This window comes from Narcine bancroftii, chromosome 8 (genome assembly GCF_036971445.1).
Source record: "Narcine bancroftii isolate sNarBan1 chromosome 8, sNarBan1.hap1, whole genome shotgun sequence".
NCBI classification, from domain to species: Eukaryota; Metazoa; Chordata; class Chondrichthyes; order Torpediniformes; family Narcinidae; genus Narcine; species Narcine bancroftii.
The window spans coordinates 132817894-132835319 of NC_091476.1; the positions used below are offsets into that span (position 1 = coordinate 132817894).

Consider the following 17426-nt stretch of genomic DNA (forward strand, 5'->3'; position numbering starts at 1 on the left):
ATTCAATCTAAAAATTGTTCTGTTTGAATAATAATAGTGATTTTCATTCAGTGTTCAATGTGACATTTCATTCTTTAATTTCCCCTCTTGCAAATTCTCACCATCGATTGTTCATTAAATCAGTTCATTTTAACATACCATTTCAGCCCTAAAAAACATTGAATTCTCTTAAATATATCATGCCCATTGTAGGAAACATAAAATCAATGATTGCCTTTAGAATAAACTGCAGGAGAGGTTCATTTTTGTACCATGAGCAATCATTGCACTCACCAAAAGGAATAATTCCCTTTAAAAAAAATAAATATTATGAAAAAAACCTTGCACAGCTTGATGAGAATTAGAAGGTAACTATCACTTTATTTGTTAGTTTAAAAGTTGTAACACATCAAGGACATCATTTATTGCCTACCAGGGCAGCCTTGAGGAGAAGTGTGGGCCGCTGCTTTGATCTACTGTCCTGACGGGTGTTCCCTGTTAGGAGGCAATTTCAGAAATTAGACCAAGTAACAATTAAATCAAGTTGATGCAAGATTCAAGATTCCTTTATTGTCATGTAATAGTACAGAACATGTAATATTACTTGAAATTCCCTTCTGCTTGCCATAAGGCAGAAAAAATGTTCCCATTGGTATTGCCTGGTGCCACTTATAGTACAAGAGAAAGAGAAACAAAAGAGACTAATTTTAGAGTCACAAGTGCTTTCAAGTTTCAGTACCCAGGTAGCCCTCCTGGGACCCAGGTGAGATTTCTGGGTCATGTGGGCAGGATGCACCTTTTAAATAGCAGTCTAACCTAACCTAAATCGCCAACCTGGGAATTTAAGCAGGATCCTGCCCCTGCGATGACATGGTGAGTGATCTCTTTCTGTTTAAAGAAAAGTTTTCCTAAACAACAACCCATAACCCCCCCAATCATCCCCCACTCCCAACCGTCAGTGGCCCCCATCCTTGCTCCTGGCTGTCAGTCAGCCCCCCCCCCCACCCAGTCACAGCCAGCAGTCATTCGCCACCACCCCCCAGTGATGTGCTGCGACCGCAAATGAAGGATGGGGTGCTACAATCGAGGGATACCGCAATGCGCTGTTCCGGTTCATGGTGACGGTTCATTGCAGGAGCAATGGCTGTCTTCCTTACCCATAATTCCCCACACTGCTGGAACCACAGTGCTTCCAACAGTGTGGGTGATTATGGGTAAGGAAGACGGGCATTGCTACCATATTCCCACATTGAGCAGTTGCCACAATCTGGAGCGGCATGTCACAGTACATCCCCAACCCAGTTTGTGGCAGCACCACATCGACACATCGCCACCACCCCTCCAGATCACGGCAGTACCCCCGATTGCAGCAGCAGAACATCGTGGCACCCCCCACCCCCAGGTGTGGCAGTACCCCTCATTCACAGCAGTGGCACATCGAGCCTCCACCCCAAGCATGGTTAACCCCATTTTACATGGCAATTTGAAAGCCCAGACTCAAGTTTGATTCATTGACAACCTGAGCTCCAGATCCAAACCTCCGATGTGATCAGGAAACCTTCAGCGCCCAAGGTCCTTCAGGAGTTCTTCTTTCCCTCAGCATCTTCTCAAAACTTGGTTCTGAAACCTGGCTCAGGCCATTCCCCAGCAACCTGCAGCCTGCAGCCCATGCGAGTCACCCAACCTCAAGACTCCTACAGCCTGTATGGTTTCCTCAGCCAGAGCCCCTTGCTGGTCTGCCACCATGGTCACCTTTCTGAAGGTTTGTCTCCTTATGTTCCCAAGTAGGGATGGTGGGGAAATTGCAGCTGGTTGTGTTCCTATGCACTTCTTATCCAAAAGAAAATTTGACACCAGCAGCAATTTGTAATTCTCTCTCTTCTCTCGCTCGGTTCAATTAATCATGACCCCACACAAAATGACAATTTTACCTACCAACCTCATATGTCTTTGGAACATGGGAGGAAAGAGAAGGATCCAGAGGAAACCCACAGGGTCACGGGAAGAATATACAAACTCCTTTTTGGAGAGGATTCACTGGAATGGGACCAGGGAATAAAAAGGTTATGGTCAGCAAAAGTTATACAGTAAGGGCTAAGAGGAGGTTATATTTCATCTTATTTTTATCAGTCTCCTAGAATATCTCCATCCTCAGTAATGGTGGGACTCAGCGTGTGAGTACAGAGGGAAAGGGTGAATCATTTGCAAGCCTGTCCAGCCAGAAGGATCTGAATTTTGTCTTCCTCCTGAGAACACCACTCTCCACAATCTCATCTCCAGCTGGTCTGATTTGATCACAAGAAAAGAAAATGCCTGGTGGCACTGGAAACAGTAAAGGTAGTGGAACAAGACAACATCCCAGATGTTGTTGTGAAGACCTCTAGTCCAGAAATAGTTGTGTCTCTAGCTCCGTTGTTCACTATATTTAAAAGTCTCTTTCACACAAAAAAAAAATCAGGATAAAGCCAATCAAACTAATCTGTGTCAACCTCTTCAATCATCAGCCTTTGGTGTTATTATAGGCCCTCATCACACCCAATTGAGTTGTTCCAGGATCAGTTTGTCTTAAATCTTGTTTAAAATGTGGATCACCTTGCTGAATGCTAGTGGTTGGACAAGAGTGAATACAGGTACCTCTGATACGGAGGCAGTATTTAACTGGGTGTGACTCTGACTAGAGTTTCAAGCAGACCAACCATGGAATTACATGAGTACATGAGCAGGTTAAAATCAAATCAGAAGATTTCAAAGTAAAAATTATTCCAGTGATTACAATCATATCTCAAAGAAAGTTTGCAGGGAAGTGTCTTCTCTCAGCCCAACCATTTTCCATCATCAGGTTAGAAGTGGGGATTCCCCTCACGAATGAAAAATGTTCAATTCCAGTCACATCTCTTGATTGAATGAAGCAGCCCGCACTTACAAGGCGCAGAAATCTTTCAAATCACTGATAGTGACAAATGATATGAATTCCACAAAACTTCGAGGCAATGGCACTCTCCAACCATCTACTCTTGACATTCAATGGCACGACAATCACTAAGTCCACATTCACAGAATCAGAATCAGAATTCATTGCCATGAGCATGTCACGAAATTCGTTGTTTTGTAACAACATTTCAATCCAATTATTACTATGAATTACATTTCAAAAATAAATAAATAGTGAAATAAAATAGGAAAAAGTGAGGTGGTGTCTGTGGTTCATTGTGCATTCAGAAATCTGATGGCAGAGGGGAAGAAGCTGTCCTTGTATTGCTGGGTACTCGTCTTTAGGCTCCTTTACCTCGTTCTGATGTTAGCAGTGTGAAGAGGGCATGGCATGGGTGGTGGTGGACCTTGATAATAGGGGCTTCTTTCTTAAGACACTGCCTCTTGTAGATGTCCTCAATGGAGTGAAGAATGGGACCCATGAGATTCCTGGCCAAGTTCAGAAATCTCTGTAGTCTTTTCCTGATCTGTGATTTGGCACCACTATACCAAACAGAAATGCAACCAGTCAGAATATTCTCCATGGTAGAACTATCGAAATTTGCATGAGTCTTTGATGATATACCAAATCACCTCAAAATCCTCATGAAGTATAGCCACGGGTGAGCCTTCTTCATGACTGCATCAACATGGAAGCCCTAAGGGAGGAGTCACGTGATGGAGTAGTGGCCGGACGGTGAACTCCAGCCCTCTCCAGAAAAGTCGGGAAAAACAAAGGAAAACACAAAGGCACAGAAATAAAAGTTACAGAAAAGTGAGTATAAAGGTGGAAAGAAGATGGCGACAAAAAAAGAAAAATCGAAAGCAACGGTAAGAAGAGAGGAAGAGAAGACAAAGGAGGAAAAAGGTGAAGGCCTTACCTGTCCGAAGAGGCCCGCTGCGGAGAGAGAAACCCGGTCCCTCAGGTAGGTAAATAATGGACTACAAAAATGGCTCGCAGAGCCGAGTAAAAGTGCGCAATAGCGCATGCGCGATGCGAATGAAAAAAAACACACCGACGGGAGGGGGGACCAGCTGGGGAGTCGATCTCCACAGCCGGCAACGACAGCTGCAGAACACCTGCAGCAAGAAGAGACCACAGAAGACAATAGAAACAAGAAAGAAGAGGAGGAAAGGGCACCAAAGAAACAACAGATGGTCAACCCAGAGGAAGAAGAAGAGGAAGAGGAAGAGTACAGTGAAATAGAAGAAGAAAAGAAAGGCAAGGTAAAGGATATACTTGCTCTTATTAAAGGATACACGGAGTCATTTAAAGAATGGCAAACACAGGAATTTAAGGATTTAAGAAAAAGAATAAACAACACAGAAGAGAAAATAAATAAAATGGAGATGACCTTAACAGAAATGGGAAAGAAAATGGACAAGATGGAAGAGCGGGCAGTAGCAGCAGAAATGGAGGTAGAAGACTTAAAAAAGAAATTGGAGAAATCTAATAAAAAAACTAAAGAGACACAAGAACTACTAGCTCAAAAAATAGATACAATGGAAAACCATAACAGAAGAAATAACATAAAGATAGTGGGCCTTAAGGAAGATGAAGAAGGCAAGAATATGAGGGAGTTTATAAAAGAGTGGATCCCTAAGACCCTAGGATGTCCAGAACTACAGCAAGAAATGGAAATAGAAAGGGCACATAGAGTATTGGCCTCTAAACCACAACCACAACAAAAACCAAGATCTATTGTAGTAAAATTCCTAAGATATACTACAAGAGAAAAGGTACTGGAGAAGACAATGGAAAAAGTAAGAGAGGGCAACAAACCACTGGAGTATAAAGGGCAAAAAATCTTCATTTATCCAGATATAAGTTTTGAACTCCTAAAGAAGAGAAAAGAGTTCAATACAGCAAAGGCGATTTTATGGAAGAAAGGGTATAAATTTATACTAAAGCATCCAGCAGTATTGAAAATATTTATTCCAGGACAACAAAACAGACTATTCTCGGATCCAGAAGAAGCACGAAAATTTGCAGAACAATTACAAAAATAGACTGAGTGAGGAAGACGGGTAATGAGAGTTAAAATGATCACGATTGATATGTATGTGGGTAAAGACAAAAATAGACTGAGGGATGAAGACGGGTAATGAGAGTAAAAATGATCACGATTGATATGTATGCGGGTAAAGAGGTATAAGAGTGAATAGAGACAATGAGCATACATGAATGTATCTGTACTTAGAGGAAAATATAGATAGTATAGACAAGAATTAATAAGGGAAGGTAATGGAATAGAGAGAATAAGGAGGGAATTAAAAGAGTGACCTTTGTGACATATGAAAAGTGAAATCTTTTCTGGGGGAGGCGGGGTGGGGGGAAATAGCGGTCACTGCAAAATCAGTTGACGCTTGCGAGTGGATTCGCAAATCCAAATGGAGAGGGGAGATGTGGTTGTCCGACAAGGGATAAAGGACAACTCAGGAGGTGAAGGGGAGATTGGGGATAAATAAGATAGAAATAGGAGAATAAGGAAAATGTTGGATGTTGTAGGAATGTTGTCTTATAAAGAGTTGAAAATAAGAAAACAGAAATGGAAAAGGAGGAAAGGTAATGATGGAAAAACGGAAAGAGAAGATAAACAAAATATAAAAGGGCTACGTTGAACTATATGTCTTTAAATATTAATGGAATACATAACCAAATTAAAAGGAAGAAACTACTAAATTTAAATGAATAAATGTATTCCATTAGAAAAAATAACATATAGGTTAAGAAATATTATTGAAATATTCGAACAAGTATAGGAGCCTTACATTAAATACAATAGCGAAAACCTACCGTGGACAAACATTACCTAAGTTGATGGAAGGAGAAAGAAAGAAAAGAATGGACTCAGTAGAATTTCTGGTGTAATTTTGTTGAATGACAACATTGACTGACTGGCTTAATGCAACCTAGATTGTATACCTAAAATGGATGAGAGGGGGGGGGGGGGGTGGGGGGGTGGTTTGGGAGGAAAGGGGGGGGAGAAAAAGTCACTGTATATGTGTGAAAAAGAAATAGTGTATATCATGGCTAATGTGATTTATGGTGTGAAAAATAAAAAATAAAAAAAAATAAAAAAAAATATGGAAGCCCTAGGATAAATCCTCAGAGATGTTGACACCCAGGAATTTTAAGTTCTTGATCCTATACACTACTGACACCTCGGCGAGGTTTAGTTCATATTGGCTTGTATCCTCCTGAAGTCCGCAATCATCTCCTTGTTTTTGCTAAAATGACTTTTGTGACACCACTCATCAAGCTGATCTATTTCCCTTTGTATGCTTCCTCATTGCAATCTGTGATTCTCTCGATGTCCTGAAGGACATCATTGGCTAGAGTCTCAAGTGAACCAACCACGGAATTATGTGAGTTCATGAGCAGCTTAGTGACTGGAAATTCTCTTGGCATGATTGCATTTTAACATTCCAAGACCTTTTCTTCATCTATAAGGCATAAGTCTGCAATGGGATGGAAATATTGTCCAATTGTCTTGATGATAATTCTCAAGAGGATCAACCACACATTTAACAATGTGCCCACATCCACATCCCAGGCAACACTTGTAACATCCATTACTGGTGTAGAGACAATAATGTGTACCATCAATAAAATGCACTGCAATTTCCCTCCCAGGATCCTACCAACATGACCTCCTTCACCAAGATGCACAGGTGCAGCACCTCGTGCAGAATCCTATTCTGGTTGGCTACCACTGGGATTCCACAGGAGTTGGTGTTGGGGGCCCTTCTTTTCACGTTGTACATAAATGATTTGGAATGTGGAATAGATAAAAACTATCTATCTAAATTTGCAGATGATACCACAATAGATGGTAGGACAGGTGGTGCTGTGGTTACAGAAAAGTTGCAGAGAGAGTCGGATAGATTAGACGAATGGGAAAAGAGGTGGTAGATGGAATACAATGTTGGAAAGTGTACAGTCATGCATGTTGGTAGAAGAAATAGACAGGCAGACTATTATTTCAATGGGGAGAAAATACAAAATTCAGAGGTGTAAAGGGACTTGGGAGTCCTCATGCAGGATACCTAAAAGTTGTCTTCCAAGTTAGGAATCAGTGGTGAAGAAAGTGAATGCAATGTTGGCATTCAGCTTTAGAGGAATAGCATAAAAGAGCAGGGATGTAATGTTGAGACTCTATAAAGCACCAGTGAGACCCCACTTGGAGTACTATTTACAGTTTGGGGCACCTTATTTGAGAAAGGACAAGCTAGTATTGGAAAGGGTTCAGAGAAGGTTTTCAGGAATGAAAGGGTTAGCATGGATGCAGGTAACTATGTAACGATTGGACTGTATTCATTGGAGTACAGAAGGATGAGAGGGAACCTCATAGAGGCACTACGGAATGCCAAAAGGCCTGGACAGAGTAGATGCGGTAAGGTTGTTTCCCAATTTCCCATGGTAGGAGAGTCTAGGACAAGAGGGCACAACATCACGATAAAAGGGCATCAATTTAAAACAGAGATGTGGAATTTTTTTAGTCAGAAGGTCACAAGTCTATGGAACTTGTCACAGGCAGCTGTGGAAGTGAAGTTGTTGGATGTATTTAAGGTAGAGACTTACAGGTATTTGATTAGTCAGGGCATCAAGGGTTAAGTGGTGAGTGGGTGAGTGGGTCTGAGTGGGAGGATGGATCAGCTCATGATTAGAATGGCAGAGTAGACTCAATTGGCTAATGGGCCTGCCTCTTGTAACCTTGTGAATGCTTTCCAATATGCACACCATCCTGACTTAGAAATATATCTCCTCTCCTTCATCATTACTGTATCTGAATGCTGTAACTTCCCAGCTAACGGAACTCTATGTGCTCATCTTACTGCCCTTGAGAACGTGGCCATATCACCTCTTAATCATGATCTCCTCTTGATCTGTGTATTGATAATATCATAGGGATGTAGGACTTAGACCCAGGAATGATGGAAAACAGACAGGATGGGAATTTAAAGGAAACTAATTTTGGTGACATGTTGATGAACAACATTACTGGGAGACATTTGCTTTAACTGTAACTTTCCACTGAATGGATGATCAAAATTAATTCAACTGAAATATTCAAAAGGAATCATGGTGAAAGAGAATTTAAAAAAAAATCTACAGGGCTCTGAGGAGAATGAGACAGGCATGTTCAATTAGATGGGGGTTTACTGTCCTATGTCCAGACCCACGGAGCAGTTTCTCCTTTCCCCAGCCTGGTATGTCCTAATGTTATACATGAATCTAAGTGAAATCAGTAATGTTGCAGTAAATAACCTCTGTGAGAGAGACTCTGATGAAATAGAATTAAAGATAGAAGCATTAATACAAATCTTTACCAAACAATTTTGCCCAGATCCTTCCCAAATAAACATCACTCCCAATGTACAGGTAAACGCAAAAAAGAAGCAGCCAACCCTTCCCACATCAGGAGGCATGGCAGAAAGCTGGCTGTTCTTGCAAATGAGAATGCATGGTGTCCTAAAACACCTTGAAATATTTCAACATCAAATGGTTGATAAAGATAGAAAAGTCTCTGTCAGCGTCAACTCAGCTTGAGTGATATTAATCAACAGGAAATCATGCTTTTTGTGCACTGTGGCATGGAATATAAAACTGATGGGTTCTGATAATGTTATAGATATGAGGTTGACCTGACATGGTTACCTGCATCCAGAGACATTGATGAAGACAGTGTCATATGCTTTCATTCCTATGTCTGTCTCAGGAGCCAATTTCCATACACAGGCTTCCATCCCTGAACTCAGTCAGACCCGGAGAAAGAACTCTGCTGCCCTTATCTGGACTGGCCAAACATGTTTCCAAGTCTATCACTGTAATGCCATTGGTCATTAACCTCCCCCAGAAGACAGCTCATCACCACCTATGCAAGCTACATTTACGGGTGGGAAATTCATGGTGGGTCTTGGACAAAGCGGACACCTCTCAGGAATAATCTTCCATGTCAATCTGAATGTGAATTAACCTTTTCTTTTATATTGATTACCTTTTTTTCTGTCTCATTGCACACTATAGTAATTTAGTGTATTTTACAGACATATGTGGCTGCAGGAAATGAGTATTTCAGTGCATCTATGCATTCATGGCAATAAATTCTCAACTCGTAATTTTCAATGGAAGCAGAGTATGAGTGACTGTATAATTCTATGCCTGTAATTCAGGTATCATTCAGACCAATGTACATAATACCTCAAGGACTAATGATTCATTTGTCACTATTCCCTGCTAAATTGGGAGAACTATGGTGGCATGATCAGTATAGCCATTAACATTATGCTATGACAGCACCAGTAACCTGTGTTCAAATCCGGCACTGGCTGTAAGGCACGTTCTCTCATGAATGCATGGGTTTCCTCCCACCTTTCAAACTGTATAGAGGCTGTAAGTTATGTGGGGTATTTAGTGCTGTGAGTGGGTGGTATGTCTAAAATAAATTGTGGTTTATTCTGCGCTGCAGCTCTGTCACCCTCTCCCCCCTCCCACCCTGTCCCTCACAGTTCAGAGAGCTTCACTGCTCAGTTTCCTGATGTAATTCCTGCAGTGTTGTGAGTGGGTGGTGAGATGTCTCACCTTGCAATTCAGCTGCCAGCCTGCATCCCACACCACCCAGGCTGAGGCTGAGATTCTGCTTTCACTGGGCATTGTCTTCCTCTGCCAACTCAGTAAGAGGAGATGATTGGGTTCAGGCACCCGGTGTGTAGCATATACTCATTTGGCCACAGAGGGAAGCATTGTCTCAGCACACCACCTCCTCCCGACTTCCTTCTCTCCTGTACTCTGATCCAGCAAGCTCTGGTGCAATCTGCTGGTTTCTCACAACTTTTCTTCTGTACTTGCCCTCTGTGGAGACTGCATATATTTGTCTGCTGCAGAATTGCAACCAAGTTTAATCATTCCATTCTTCGATCCTCTCTGAATTCCCTCTGCAATTTTACCCCTTTGTCTCATCATTTTTCCTTATTTTCCTTCATTCCACCAATGTTGACCATGCCTTCAGCTCTCAAAGTCCAATCTGTCCTCTCTCAACCTCTCCTCCTGCAAGATGCTTCTTCATCCCTCCTCTGGCAGTATTTCAGTCGCCTGCCCCACTATCTCCTCAAGCAGCACAACTTTATTTGTTTTTAAATTTAGGCATACAAGCCCTTCTATTCTCACGTCCATGCTGCCCATCTACACCAATTAACCTACAACCCCTGTACATTTTTTGAAGGGTGAGAGGAAACCTGAGCACCCAGAGGAAACCCACGCAGACACAGGGAGAGCATACAAATTCTATATAGACAATACCAGGTTTAAACGTGGGGAGCACTTTATTGGTATTGTAACAGCATTGCACCCTAATTTTACATGCTCCTGTGACTTTTGGAGCATATTGTTGAGATGAGCATTGCGACACCATAAGTTAGTGAAAGAAATTGCCAAGAAAATATCAAGAAAAAGTGGAGTCATTGATTGCAGGATCTATAATGTGATAAACTTGAGGCAGAGATAAATAGCAAGAGAAATGAAATTGCCATAGTTATTTCATGAGGGTGGATCTCATTGAAACATTTGTAGCTGGAGGACTGGGACATCGTTGGCAGCTATGCGCTCTGGTAATGCGCCTGCTAAACTGCTGTGGCTACACGTGATTCTGTTGATTTTGTCTGGAAATGCATGTTGGCCTCAGTAGGTTTTCCCTTATTGGGCGCAAATTTTTTGAGAGAGCATGGTCTCCTGGATGATGTACATAAATGCCGTCTGATAAACACGGCTAACTTCCAAAGTTTGCCCCTTAAAAGAATGTGTCGTTCTTTCCAACCAGTAAGAGTTCAGGTGATTCAGCAGAATGCATACGCCTCGATACTTAAAGAGTTCCCGGGACCGTTGACGACTAATTTTCAGGATAATAAGCCGCGGCTTGGAGTATATCATTATATTGATACAACTGGTCCACCTGTTTATGCTCGGGCTGGATAGTTACATGGAGAGGAGAGGACTGGAGGGGTATGGATCGGGTGCTGGTCAATGGGACTAGGAGGGTGGAGATTTGTTAAGGCATGGACTAGTAGGGCCGAACTGGCCTGTTCTGTGCTGTAAGTGCGTATATGGTTATATGGTTATATGGCTTGTAGGCTTCCAAAAGACAAGCTTACAGTTGCAAGAGCAGAATTAGAGGTGGTATGCAGGTCCAAAAATCCATGAGCTTCACCCCTTCACATGGTGCCTAAAAGCTGCGGTGGTTGGCAGCCATGTGGGGACTACAGGCGGTTAAACAATATAACCATCCCGACCATTATCCAATCCCTCATATTTAGGATTTTTCAGTGTGGTAGATTTAGTAAAGGAATACTATCAGATTCCAGTTCACCCTGAGGATGTTCCAAAGATGGCTATTATTATCCCTTTTGGTCTCTTTGAATTTATCAGAATGCCATTTGGTCTGAAGAACGCAGCCCAGATGTTTCAAAGATTGATGGACGTTGTCACTAGAGACTTAGAATGAGCCTTTGTATATTTGGATGACATCCTCATAGCAAATCCCGATGAGGAATCACATAAACGACACCTCTGTCTCCTATTCACTAGGTTACAGGATTCAGGCCTTTCAGTCAACCCTGCAAAATGTCAATTCGGTACAGCTACAATTGATTTTCTCGGCCACAGGATTTCTCGTACTGGAACAATACCATTGCCGAACAAAGTGATTGCCATATGCAAGTTTCCCCAGCCTCTTACTCGGAAGGGTTTTCAACGATTCATAAGAATAGTTACCTTTTACCATCCTTTTATTAGAGGAGCGGCAGCTGTGATGCACCCACTGTTTGACCTATTAAATAGAAAAAGATCAAATACATTGCATTGGGATGAGGAAGCAGACATGGCTCTCGAAAAAACCAAGGATTCTTTGGCATCTGCGGCAAGTCTTGCCCAGCCAGATCATGAAGCGCCCCTCTTGCTAACTACAGATGCATCTGACCATGCAATTGGTGCAGTGTTGCAACAACATGTAAAAGGACAATGGGTGCCACTTTCGTTTTATAGCAGACATCTTCGGCCTACAGAGATCAGATACAGCACATTCGACCGAGAATTACTGTCATTGTATTTGGCGGTGCGCCATTTCAGATACATGCTGGAGGGTCGAGTGTTTACGGCCTTTACTGATCATAAACCCCTCATGCAGGCCATGAATATGATATTTGTCCATGAGGCAGCAACGCCAATTGTCATTCATCTCTGAGTTCACGACTGACATTCGGTATGTTGCTGGTTTTTCCAATCCAGTGGCAGATGCCCTATTGAGACCAACTATCTCTGCAGTCCAAGATGGAATTGACACGGCACAGTTGGCAGAAGATCAGCAGCGGGATGAGGAGGTACAAGCCTGCAAAATCACCATTACAAGTCTCCAGGTTGAGGAAATCACAACTGAGGCAAGCGGTTCCACACTCCTTTGCGACATGCGCACAGGACACCCTAGACCCATTCTACTGGTTAGCTGGCGCAAGAAGATCTTCGATGATACACATTATCTTTTGCATCCTTCCATTAGATCTTCCATTAAACTAGTGTCAAATCGTTACATGTGGCACGGTCTAAAGAGAGATGTCACCCTATGGGCCAAAACTTGCCTTCAGTGCCAAAAAGCTAAAATTCACAGACACACGCGTGCACTGTCTGAAAGATTCTCCACGGTGGATGCAAAATTTCAGCATGTCCACGAGGATGTAGTTAGACCTTTGCTGGTCTGTCATGGGATGAGATATTTATTTACTGTTTTTGACCATTTTAGTTGTTGGCCGAAAGCAATCCCTTTGCAGGCAGCAGACACGGAGACCTTATTTTTCATTGGGTTGCACGATTTGGTGTACCTAGTCACATCACTTCAGATAGAGGTACGCAGTTTACTTCCCACCTGTGGACACAGATTTCAAGCTTCTGTGGAAGTAAATTACACCACACAACTGCCTATCATCCTCAGTCAAATGGACTTGTGGAACGGTTCCATAGGCATTTAAAGTTGGCACTTAAGGTGAGACTGCAGGGGCCGAACTGGATGGATGAATTACCGTGGGTGCTATTGGGAATACATATAGCACCAAAGGAAGGATTGCCAGTTTCAACTGCTGAGATGATCTATGGAATTCCTCTATCCATTCCAGGTGACATACATTTCGGTAGTGACATAAATCAAGCAGCTGACTTGGATATTTTACGTCTTGTGAGAGAAAGCAACAGGGCAAAACAACCCTACCCCACGGTTTTTCATGGGAGCTCCAAACATCAGGTGCCACACGACTCCGGAATTTGTGATGGTTAGGAAAGGTCAGAAAAACTCAGCATTTCAATGCCCATATGAGGGCCCCTTTAGGATAATCAGGTGAGAAGGTGTGGTATTTACATTGGACATAGGGGCCAAGAAGATCCAGCTGCGCTGGATGGGTCACGTCTCCAGAATGGAGGACCATCGCCTTCCCAAGATCGTGTTATATGGCGAGCTCTCCACTGGCCACCGTGACAGAGGTGCACCAAAGAAAAGGTACAAGGACTGCCTAAAGAAATCTCTTGGTGCCTGCCACATTGACCACCGCCAGTGGGCTGATAACGCCTCAAACCGTGCATCTTGGCGCCTCACAGTTTGGCGGGCAGCAACCTCCTTTGAAGAAGACCGCAGAGCCCACCTCACTGACAAAAGGCAAAGGAGGAAAAACCCAACACCCAACCCCAACCAACCAATTTTCCCCTGCAACCGCTGCAACCGTGTCTGCCTGTCCCGCATCGGACTTGTCAGCCACAAACGAGCCTGCAGCTGACGTGGACTTTTTACCCCCTCCATAAATCTTCGTCCGCGAAGCCAAGCCAAAGAAGAAAGAAAAGAAAAGGGGCCAAGAGTGTATGTTCACAATTGAACGACTGAAACCGGCACACACTGACCTCTCAAGACCAATCTCGTCACCTCTGAAACATCCCAGAGGAAGCCAGCAGGGACCTGCATCTGGCAACCGCGTTTCTGGGGGGGTGGGTGGTGTAGTGGGAGCCCCGTGCATACAACAGAATCACACACAGCCATAGCAGTTCAGCAAGCGCATTCTCAGAGCACATAGCTGCCAATGATGTCCCAGTCCTCTGGCTACAAGCCAGGCACCAGCAAATAGGAAAAGCGCACGAATAAGAGCCCGCGCTTTTTATGGCACCTGACACCCGAGGGTCAAAAGTGACATCACTACCGCATCCCAGAAGGCTCAGTGTGAAACGTGCAGAGGGAACTATAACAGCTGTGGTTAAGCACAATAAAGCCACTGATTCCTGACTCTACTGTCTCCAGTGTCATTTATTGCCACTTGCGTAAAGTAGTGTCGTCAGATAGGCCACATTTTATATGTTGAAAGGCATGGACAGAGTAGATGTATAAAGGTTGATTCCCATGATGGGAGAGTCGAGGATGTCAGGTTATTGGTAGGTTCTTGTTTAGCCAGGCATCAAAGGTTATTAGGGAAGGCAGGCCAGTGAGGCTGAGTTGGAAAATGGTTTAATGGCAGGGCAGACTCGCCAGAATAGCCATTTTCTGCTCCTATGTCTTATGGAGTTATCAGCATTTTAGGTCTTGTGTGGTAGAAATTGGCCCTCAGTTGTACCCCTGAAATGCATCTTATCATCACATCTTTGCTTCTGATACTCAAATCCATTGACTTGAACAAAGCCACATTTTGGAAACAGAGCAGAGAGCTGCCACTGTGTTGAGGTGGAATCTCTCCCTTGATGATTCAAATGCCTGTGATCAACTTGAAGACTGCGCCAAGCCTTGAGATAAAATCAGGAGAATATAATGCTAACTATTGCAATAAGGTGTTTGCAGAACTGAACTGCCATCAAAATTGCTAAGAGATAGAAAGTTAAAAATGTAACACTTGGATGCCATCATTAATTAGCACAGGGATCTCTATTAATATTAATGTCTTTGGGCAAGTGTCCATCACCTTTGGGAAACTGAAATATTTCTAATACTTAATTATTCAGGAAAGTGGAGCAAACAAATGAAGTGAATGACCCAAAACTAGCACATCATTAGTGGTTGAAGAACACATTAAATCTTTCATCCTGCCTCTGAAACAACAGCAGGCGAATCAAAGGAAAACATCAACCCACTTTTACTGTCCTGCCCTTCATTTTGAAAGAGTGTACTCAAAATTAATGAGGTTACTAAAAATAGAGGACATCTAATTCTAACTAAATGTGCTATCCAGGGCATCATGACCAGGAGTTTCCTATGGCATTTTACTAAATGCTGACATCCATGGGGGCAGCTGAAGTACTTGTCATCCATGGTTTCTGTTATGCTTGTTCCTCGAAGAAGAACAACTTTATTTTTCAAGCTGCTTTAACCAACTCAACTTAATTTTTGTTCCGGCGCACACCGTGCGCATTGCCTACTGAGATATGTACTTATTTATTATACACACATCTTTCCCATTTAAAAAAAATAATGAAAAAATACGCAAATACATTACGATGTCGACTTAACAAGGGTATCTACATTCCGTGGCCAGACTCTTGCCACTCAGCAGCTTTCAATCAGTATCTGAGGTGCTTTAACAGTCCTTTTTGGTCTGGTATGTGTTCCCACCAGTGCATTGCTTGTATTTGTTCTTTCTATACATGTGGTGGCCCCTTTTATGTACTAACAGGTGATGGGTCACAACCATGGGTGGGAGCTTGTGATCATAGAGGTGTCTCCCTCTATCTGGATCTGGTAGGAATGTAGATCCATTACACTGACCTTATGCCTGAAATGTGATCTCGGATTCGGTCTTGAACCCCAGGCTTCAGAACTGGTTGGCTTTTCGCAGTCTTAACATGATACTGTTTCTGTTTTACTTTCTCTTCCACTTTGGTCTGTTTGACCTTGTGTGATCTTTTAGGTGTCAACAGATTTTCATGCATTGGAAGATTGGTACGTATGCGTCGACCCATCAGCATTTGGGCAGGAGAAAAGCTATTCTGTGGTGGTACACTTCTGTGAATCATTAGACTTCTGTGGAAATCCTCTTGCCCATCATGTGCTTCATGAGGTTCCTTAGCATCTTGACAGAACTCTCTGCTAGGCCATTAGACTTTTAGTGATACAAGCTTGAAGTTATATGTGGAAACCCCAAGTATTGGCAAAGGACTCAAATTTACTGCTCGAAAATTGTGGACCATTGTCTGATACAACTGTACTTCACAAGGAACTCCATGCCTCGCAAACACCTTTTCCATGTAAATGATAACTGCTTTGCTGGATATTGACTGCTGTGTTGCAACCTCTGGGTAATTGTCTGTTACTACTATATGCCTCTTTCCATTCCAGTCAAACAAATCTGCTCCAAGTTTGAAGTACAGCCTATCTAGTACAGGGTGTGGTGTAAGCAATTTTGCTTGCTGCTTTGGTCTATAGGTAAGGCATATTTTGCCCAAAGCAGTAGTCTAGTTTATGTCTTGGTTCTTTCAGTGTTGAGGATGCTAGGAGGGTTCAGAATGATTTGGACAAGTTAGGCGAGTGGGCCAAAACGTGACAGATGCAATAAAATGTGGATAAATGTGAGGTTACCACTTTGGAGGCAAGAACAGGAAAGAGGACTATTATCTAAATGGTATCTGTTTGGGAAAAGGGGAGATGCAGAGAGACTTGGGTGTTGCTGTGCATTTTTCATTGAAAGTGGGCATGCAGGAGCAGCAGGCAGTGAGGAAGGCGAATGCTATGTTGGCGTTCATAGCAAGAGGATTTGAGTACAGGAGTACAGGGATCCTGCTACAGCTGTACAAGGCCTTGGTGAGACTACATCTGGAGTACTGCATGCAGTTTTGGTCTCCTTATCTGAGGAAGGAGATCCTCGCCATGGAGGGGTTGCAGAGAAGATTCAATAGACTGATACCAGGGATGGAAGGAGTTGCATATGAAGAAAGGTTAGATAGACTAGGCTTGTATCTCTGGAATTTAGAAAACTGAGGGGGCATCTTATAGAAACATATAAAATTCTTAAGGGTTTAGACAGACTAGATGCAGGTAGATTGTTTCAAATGCTGGGAAAAACCAGAACCAGGGGTCTCAGTTTAAGGATAAGGGGGAAGTTTTTTAGAACTGAGATGAGGGAAAAAATTCTTCTCCCAAAGGGTGGTGGATCTGTGGAATTCTTTGCCACAGGAAGTAGTTGAGGCCGGATCCTTGTCAATATTTAAGAGAAGGTTAGATTTGGCCCTTATGGCTAAGGGTATCAAGGGGTATGGGGAGAAGCCAGGAACCGGGTACTGATCAGCCATGATCATATTGAATGGCAGTGTAGGCTTGAAGGGACAAATGGCCTACTATTGCACCTAGTTTTCTACGTTTCTACAGCCAGTACATCACCACTCAAGATCTACACTTGCATTTTTCCAAACCATTTGTGTCCTTCATGTATGTTCTGGAGTATTTCCTAGTGTAGCAACAGTGGAATCGCAA

The 17426-nt window shown here is 42.9% G+C and overlaps 2 long non-coding RNA genes across 2 annotated transcripts in view; one reads left to right on the forward strand and one right to left on the reverse strand.

The window, feature by feature from the left end:
* The window catches only part of LOC138741850 (uncharacterized), a 72595-nt gene that overhangs the window by 37023 nt on the left and 18146 nt on the right, over positions 1–17426 (reverse strand). The window contains exon 2 of the long non-coding RNA XR_011343815.1: positions 413–474. This is a non-coding gene — a long non-coding RNA (uncharacterized lncRNA). The remainder of the gene's footprint in view (positions 1–412; positions 475–17426) is intronic.
* The window catches only part of LOC138741849 (uncharacterized), a 368971-nt gene that overhangs the window by 8645 nt on the left and 342900 nt on the right, over positions 1–17426 (forward strand). The window lies entirely within an intron of this gene.